This window comes from Rattus norvegicus, chromosome 17 (genome assembly GCF_036323735.1).
Source record: "Rattus norvegicus strain BN/NHsdMcwi chromosome 17, GRCr8, whole genome shotgun sequence".
Taxonomy (NCBI): Eukaryota; Metazoa; Chordata; class Mammalia; order Rodentia; family Muridae; genus Rattus; species Rattus norvegicus.
In genome coordinates, this window is record NC_086035.1 from 35,499,125 (window position 1) to 35,507,719 (window position 8,595).

General features: G+C 40.9%; 1 pseudogene; it reads left to right on the forward strand.

Annotated features, from left to right (window-relative positions):
- The first annotated feature begins 404 nt into the window (after nucleotides 1-404).
- LOC120098052 (U1 spliceosomal RNA) lies at nucleotides 405-557 on the forward strand (annotated as a pseudogene).
- The last annotated feature ends 8,038 nt before the right edge of the window (nucleotides 558-8,595 follow it).

The window sequence follows — 8,595 nt, forward strand, 5'->3', positions numbered from 1 at the left end:
GTTTTTTTACTTTTTTTTTTTTAATGGAGTGTGCTGGATGTCTCTACAGTTTTGTTCAGATGACTGCAGAACCTGGAAAAGCTGTTGCTGCTGTTGATGCATAACACACTGCTATTATTGGTCTTTTTATATAAATATAAATATATATATACAGATATATAATTTGAATTTTTTGAAACTTTAGCTGTGCTGTCAACTTTGGAAAAAAGTATCCCCGTTTACTGTGTTGAGTTGGCACTGTACAGAAATTAACAGCCATATTGGTCTAGAAATGTTGAACTTAAGTTTTTTCCATTTGTACAGGGGTAACACACTGTATTAAATATGCAAGGTCTTATCTACGTGGGTTTGATTACAAAAACTAATAAAGTATTCTCTAAATTAAAAAAAATATTATGAAGCTAATAATAACCTGGCAGGGGAGATACCATGACCACAAAGGTGATTTTCACAGGGTGAGGCACTCTGATGTGCTGACCCCTGTGATTTCCCCAAATGCAGGAAACTCGACTGTATAATTTGTGGTAGTGGGGGAGCTGTGTTCGCATGCTCCCTGGGGGTGGGAGGGATATGGAGCCAGGCTTGGTGGCCCACACCTTTAATCCCAGTACTTGAGAAACAGAGAGTGACATCTCTGAGTTCAATGGCAGCCTGGTCTACATATTGAGTAGCTACAAAGTAGAAAGCCTGTCTCAAAGAAACCCAAACAAAACACAGAGGATTGTTCCCGAGGAACACCTGTGATTGACCTTGAGCTCCATGTGCCTTTGTACACATATGTAAGTTCCCCTGTACATATAAGTGTACCTTCATTCAAGTCAAATGTTTTAAAAAGAAAGCTAGAAAGATAGTTCAGCTGACAAAAACTCTCATTTTGAAAGCCTGAGGTTGCCAGTCATCCCAAGACCCACAGCAGAAAGATAGAATCAACTCCTGAAAGTTGTCCTCTGACCTCCACATATGCACCATGATACACATGCTCTTATTCACACACACACACACACACACACACACACACACACACACACACACATCACATATACTACATTATACATACAACACACACACACACCCCATAGACCTCATACACACATATCATACACATATCACAAACATACATATTTCATTCACACACCACACACATACATCATACACACATACCACACACACATAAATACATCATACACATATACAGATACAATAATAATAAATGTAGTTGTAAGATAGGATCTCAGGTAGTCCACTCTGGCCTCAAACTTGCTCTGCAGCTGAGGCTAAATTAAACTCCTCATCTTCCTGCCTCTGCCTCCAAGGGCTGGGATTACAGGTATTCTGATAGACCCAGCCTTGGAGTCACCTTTTATTTAGTGTCATCATTTAATACAGTGTCATATGTCATAGACCAGTAGGTTTATTGCCTGCAGGTGTAGGCCAATCGCTATCCTTCTAATCTGGTTTGGGTTTTTGTCTGATTTTCCATCAAGACATCTACATCTTCTTTGGCCTGAGGAAGGCATTTGTGCTGACAGGTTTTGCCACCCCTGTTCCTCCCATCTGCCAGGTGCGATTGTTAAGTGGGATGGATGGTGCTGTCAGTGGTAATCTATAACATATTAGAATTCAGTCTGGTCCTGTGCATTTCGTTTAATTAGGCATCAACAACGTGTTTTTCCTGAGTAAGGACTCCAGACCTGGCAATATAATTACTTAAACAAACAAGCAAACACCAAGGGATCAAAAAAGCTAACATAGCTAAAACATGATGGGCGCCTATCAAAGGAAACACCTATCAGCTCAGCCATTGTTATCTTTCCCCTTATTCATACAACATTCCAATGGTCAGAAACAAGAAAGAGATGTGGACCTTAAGCTCCTCAAAGTTCGCAAGGGTGATGGTGTGAGGTACCCCAACACCATACCCTAACCCAGTCCTTCATCCCATTGGTTTGAGTGTCAGCTTTCATTTTAAAAAATAGTTAACTTCACACAATACATACCTTCAAGTGAAACTGGATGCATCCCCGGATGCTGTGCAAGCCTCATTGCCTCCAGACAGGATTGTTCCATTCAGCCGCACTCATTATTCCCCTCAAGCCCAGGTCTCAGCCTCTGCTCAACTTTTCATAACCTTGATTTTAATGATTTTGGATCTATGGATTTGTACATTTTAAGAATCTCAGATAATTGAAATGATACAGTGCATTTTTAATATTTGGCTTATTTTATTTGGTGTACTATTTTCAAGTTTCATCATGTGTGTGTGTGTGTGTGTGTGTGTGTGTGTGTGTGTGTGTGTGCATTTTGTTTATCTATTTGTATATTGATACACATTTGAGCTGACCCACTATTTGGCTATGGTGAACCATGTTATTTTCTATATGCATATACATTTTTAAGTACCTGCTTGCAAATCTTGCATCTATAGCTAGAAATGCAATTTCTGGGTCATGAAGTAGGACTGTGTTTAACTCTCTAAGCATCCCCCAAACGATTTTTCTAGAAATGACATCTCATTCTGTAGGATCATGAATTTCCATTTCCTTAGGGTATGTTCAGCAATTTCCTCTAAACTATTTCAAACCTATTAAAAACTTGGGAGTGTAGCAAGCCTCGCGTGCTAGCCACACACCTCTCAGGATCGTCCCATTTCCCATGTTTCCCCTGTCACTCATCCCAGACACTGTTCTGACTTTTTACATTTTTGCTGTAGTATATATATATTGAAAATTTTATTTGTTTGTTTGTTTAGTTGTACAGGGTGTGGAAGTTGACAGTGACGGTGACATACCACAGTGTACACATGGAGGTAAGAGGAAAACTTGAGTCTCCTCTCTTCCTTCATGGGGGCCAAACTCAAGTTGTCAGGCTGAGGGTCAAACACGGAGCCATCTTGCTGGTCCAGCTAGAATTTTAAGGCAAATATCAGATATCAAGCAATTTCCATCCCTTCTCAACTCAACTACATCCAAAATAGAAAAGTGTCCCTTTTGCATAAATAAATATAATGAAATTAACACATTTAATACCAATCAGTATGTAATCAAGATTTACTTTTTCTGAGTTTTAAAATATAGTCTCAAATTTGATTGTTTTGAATATAAAAAAATCCAAGCAAGGTCCATTTTACTTGATTAGTTTATATGTGTTTTCTTAGGAGAGTGGTGGGTCTAGAGCCAGCATGGTCTAGATCAAGCATGTGTTAAGCCTACACCCTGTCACTCAACTGTTTCCCAGCCTTTAGTGTCCTATAGGTTGGCTCTAATCTCTTTAATCTATACCAGTTATTCTAAACCTATGGGCCTGACCCCTTCAGGGGCATATCACATATTTATATTACAATTCATAACAGTAGCAAAATTACAGTTATGAAGTAGAAATGAAATAATTTTATGGTTAGAGGTGACCACAACATGAAGAGCTGTATTAAAGGGTCTCAGCAGTGGGAAGGTTGAGAACCACTGTTATATGCTAATGTCTTCTAAAAGAAATAAGGTCAGAAGAATTGAAACAACTTTCACCACAGGTTATCTCTCCTTCCCTGGTCTTTCTCCCTGTCCTTTGACAAGGGTTTGATATATAACTTGGTCTAGCCTTGGACTTGCAGTTTCCCTTTCTCAGGCTCCCAGGGACTGGAACTAAAGGTACATCTGCCCATACCTTGCTATACATTCTCTTAAACACTTTCTTTTATTTTGCCAAAGTGACACATACTCTGTTTCTACAGCTGTCACTCTCAAGCCTTAACACCAGCAGTGAGAATTGTCTGAAATATCTTTCAATTAAGAACTATATATTCCTGGCCTTTCTGCTTCTCACTACATACTGAGCACCCAGAAGGGCTCGTGAGGAGATATAGGTGGCTGTACTGCATCTTTAGTAAGGCCCATAGCAAATTGGAGCAGGCAGTCCCCATGGAGGAAGCATCACCTTGTAGAGATGGAGTTTGTCAGGTCATCTTGCTCTCAGACTAAGGAAACAGCCCTGTTTGTGAAAGGATTCCAATGGTGCCAAGATGACCCAGAGGAGAAGAGAAGACTCAGTACCACCGTCTTCACAATGTAGCCACTTCTGCCAGATTCCATTTGAAGGAAGCATTACGGCCACCATGCTCAGATGAAGATTCTCTTTAGAATGTGTTCATGACACAGTAGCCACGCTTGAGGGTTGAGGGGCATAGGCATAGGATGTAGATACCTCTTGTGTGAGACTCTTCTATACAGAAAAACAGTCCTCGTCTCCCTTGCTTCCCTGTTTCCCCACTCAGTTTTATTTGCATCAATACTGTCTTGCAGGTATTAATCTAATATCATTCTCTTACTTCCACTTCCCCCACCCTCCCACCATCACCCTCTCTATTCCAGCTCCGGCCATTGGGAGCTCATTCAATGGCTCTGGAGTGGTGTCCTATTGATATGTGCCATCAGTTGGTGTTCTGTGTGGTCATAATCACATCTGGCACTGCAGGATAGCCCAGCGCATCTCCTTCACTTTCGGTTCCAGACTCAGAACGAACCGCTTATTCTAGGACCCTGGCTCCTTTTATTACACAATGGTTTCATAGACCAAGATCTGTGTGCCAGGGTGCTTGTTGCTTTCAGAGTGCCAATGCTTTTTATCTCTCAGCAGACAGTGCCAGGAAATATGTGTATATTGTGGTAGTAGGTCTTCATGGTCAACTTGATGGGATTTGTTCATCATGGGAACACTACTATGAGTATTATCTATGAGGATGCTTTCAGAAAAGGTGAACTGAATATAGAAGACTCACCCAGAATGTGACTGGCACCATCGCTGGAGCTCAGGTCCTAATCTGAAGAATAACAAAGGAAATGTGAACTGAGCACCATCCTTCATCCCTCTCTGCTTCCTGACCGGTGATGATGATGATGATGATGATGATGATGATGATGATGGTGGTGGTGGTGGTGGTGGTGGTGGTGGTGGTGGTGGAGGAGGAGGAGAAGATGATGGAGAAGATGATGAAGAAGAAGTGATTATAATAGTAATAAAAACAATAATAATAATTCCTTCAGCCATAGAACCCAGATTCTTTGATGTTTGGAACTATGAGGGAAGGAACTGACTTGGAAGAAGGCTTAATTTTGTACTATCTCACTTTCAGAATTATAACAAAAAACAGAATGAGTTTTGCCTAGAATTGTTTCTGTGACTTACCTATTTAATCTTTTTATCTTCATTTTCTGCATTCCTGGAAACCACTAAGCTATCAATCCCAATAAAGATCTTTCTAGAATGCTGTATAGTAGGAATTGTATAGCATATGGCATTTTTAGATTGACCTTTTCCATTTGGCAACACATATTTATTTAATGATTTTTAGTTGTATGTATATGTATGTGGGCATATGCATGTGAGTGCAGATGCCAGTGGAGGCCAGAAGAGGGTGTGGGGTCCCCGGAGCTAGAGTTATAGGTGGTTGTGAGCTATGTGGCATGGGTGCTAGGACCTGCATTCAGGTCTTCTGTAAGAACAGCACATGCTCCTAAATGTTGGGTCTTTATTCCAGCCACAACAATAAGCATTTGAAAATTCATTCATGTCTTTTGTAGGCCATTTTTTTTTTTAGAAATGGCCAAAATTTTTTACTTTAATGTTTAGATTTCTTAACAAACAGGGAAGTATAAATTTATAGTACTTTGAGAATTAATTTTACCACAGAGTAAGAAGTACAAAAAAAATAAATAACTAAAAGGAAAAGAACATCAAATTCTCACATGAGTGTGTGGAATAAATGTAGGGAAAGAATAAAGTTTACTTAATTTATTTTTATTTATTTATTTATTTATTTATTTATTTATTTATTTATTTATTTATTGGTTCTTTTTTTCGGAGCTGGGGACCGAACCCAGGGTCTTGCGCTTCCTAGGTAAGCGCTCTACCACTGAGCTAAATCCCCAGCACCCCCCCCCCTTTTTTTAAATTAACTTGAGTATTTCTTATTTACATTTTGAGTGTTATTCCCTTTCCCGGTTTCTGGGCAAACATCCCCCTAATCCCTCCCCCTCCCCTTCTTTATGGGTGTTCCCTTCCCCATCCTCCTCCCATTGCCGCCCTCCCCCCAATAATCTAGTTCACTGGGGGTTCAGTCTTAGCAGGACCCAGGGCTTCCCCTTCCACTGGTGCTCTTACTAGAATATTCATTGCTACCTATGAGGTCAGAGTCCACGGTCAGTCCATGTATAGTCTTTAGGTAGTGGCTTAGTCCCTGGAAGCTCTGGTTGGTTGGCATTGTTGTACATATGGGGTCTCGAGCCCCTTCGAGCTCTTCCAGTTCTTTCTCTGATTCCTTCAATGGGGTCCTATTCTCAGTTCAGTGGTTTGCTGCTGGCATTCGCCTCTGTATTTGCTGTATTCTGGCTGTGTCTCTCAGGAGAGATCTACATCCGGCTCCTGTCAGTCTGCACTTCTTTGCTTCATCCATCTTGTCTAATTGGATGGCTGTATATGTATGGGCCACATGTGGGGCAGGCTCTGAATGGGTGTTCCTTCAGTCTCTGTTTTAATCTTTGCCTCTCCCTTCCCTGCCAAGGGTATTCTTTTTCCTCATTTAAAGAAGGAGTGAAGCATTCACATTTTGATCATCCGTTTTGAGTTTCGTTTGTTCTAGGCATCTAGGGTAATTCAAGCATTTGGGCTAACAGCCACTTATCAATGAGTGCATACCATGTGTGTTTTTCTGTGATTGGGTTACCTCACTCAGGATGATATTTTCCAGTTCTGACCATTTGCCTACGAATTTCATAAAGTCATTGTTTTTGATAGCTGAGTAATATTCCATTGTGTAGATGTACCACATTTTCTGTATCCATTCCTCTGTTGAAGGGCATCTGGGTTCTTTCCAGCTTCTGGCTATTATAAATAAGGCTGCTATGAACATAGTGGAGCACGTGTCTTTTTTATATGTTGGGGCATCTTTTGGGTATATGCCCAAGAGAGGTATAGCTGGATCCTCAGGCAGTTCAATGTCCAATTTTCTGAGGAACCTCCAGACTGATTTCCAGAATGGTTGTACCAGTCTGTAATCCTACCAACAGTGGAGGAGTGTTCCTCTTTCTCCGCATCCTCGTTGTAGGCCATTTTTATCACTGAATAATATTCCACTGTATGGGCAAACCACAGTTTATTTGTCTTTTACCTATCGAATAGCATTTGGCTGCTTTCATAGTAAAGCAATTACTTAGAAAGCTACTATACAGTCCTCGACTTATCTGGGAGAACATCAGGGAGCAAGATTGCTGATTCTTTATGTTAAGAGTAACCTCAGTTGTTTCTGTAGCAATCTGCCAAATGGTCTTCCAGTGGGGCTATCCCACTGTTTTCCCTCCAGTGATGAAAAGCACTGTTTCCTGTCCTCCCCAGCAGTTGTTATGAACAGGGGACTTTTGGTTACTAATATTTCAGTCATTCTGACAGTTGTATGAGGTACTTGGTTGTTGCTTAGCATATTTTATTTTTTTTAGTCAGGCATGGTGGTGCACACCTTTAATCAAAGCCAGCCTTCAGGAAATAGAGGCAGGTAAATCTCTGAGTTCGACGCCAGCCTGATCTACAGAGCAAGTTTCAGGACATCCAGGACTACACAGAGAAACTCTGCCTTGAAAAACAAAAAAGGCACACACACAGACACAAACAAACAAACAAAAAAACACACAAATCAAACTAGTTTTCTATAGGCACACAATGAACCACAAGCTCTAGAAACTAAATCATTATGAATGACCCACCATACAGTCTTCTTCTCTCACCTCTCATAGCCCCAAAACAAAGAACTGGCCTCTTGTAGCCAAGGAACACTTACTATTGAAATAGTTGAGACATCAATGGCACACCCATCATACAACAACATCTGAATAGCTGGGGTAGTAAGTCAGTCACTCGAGGGTTTGCCTTACAGTTTTATAGTAAGTACACTGAACATGAGTTGATCCGCAGGACCTACATACAAAGTCCTTATGTTTATACACTTGTAGATAAGTGCACCTCTCTGACCCTCATCAAAGGACCTTCCTTTCACAGTGGATGGCAATTAACACAGAGACTCACAACTGGTCAAGGTGCAGAGAACAAGAGACTGCAGAGTGCTTAGTCTTAAATGGGTCATACATCACGCTCCTTCCTCCGAAGGTTGAAAACATCAAGATGAAAGACTGTAAGAGGCAGAGGCCGCAGATAAGTACAATGGAAGTTTTCCAGACACAACAGGGCATTTGCACAGATGAGCTCACAATGGTCACGACAGGATACCCAAGACCTACAGAAGCTCAAGGCAAACCAAATCCCAGCATGGAGACAGAGCTAAGGAGCAATTGATAGCTGCTGGGGAGGGGAGTCCATTTCTTTAAGGTTGACTTCCCTGGAAGATCAACCAGGGCTCCATTAGATGACCCATACCCTTTGGGAAGCACAAATTGGAGCTGATGGTTTTCTTTTCTTTTCCTTTCCTTTTCTCTTTTATTTTTTAATGAGGAAAAAAGTTGGTTAGAGAAATAGGGGTGGATCTGGGACGAGTGGAATGGAAAGGATCTGATGAACATACAGAGATCGACATTCTCAGAGAGTAAAAATATACACTTA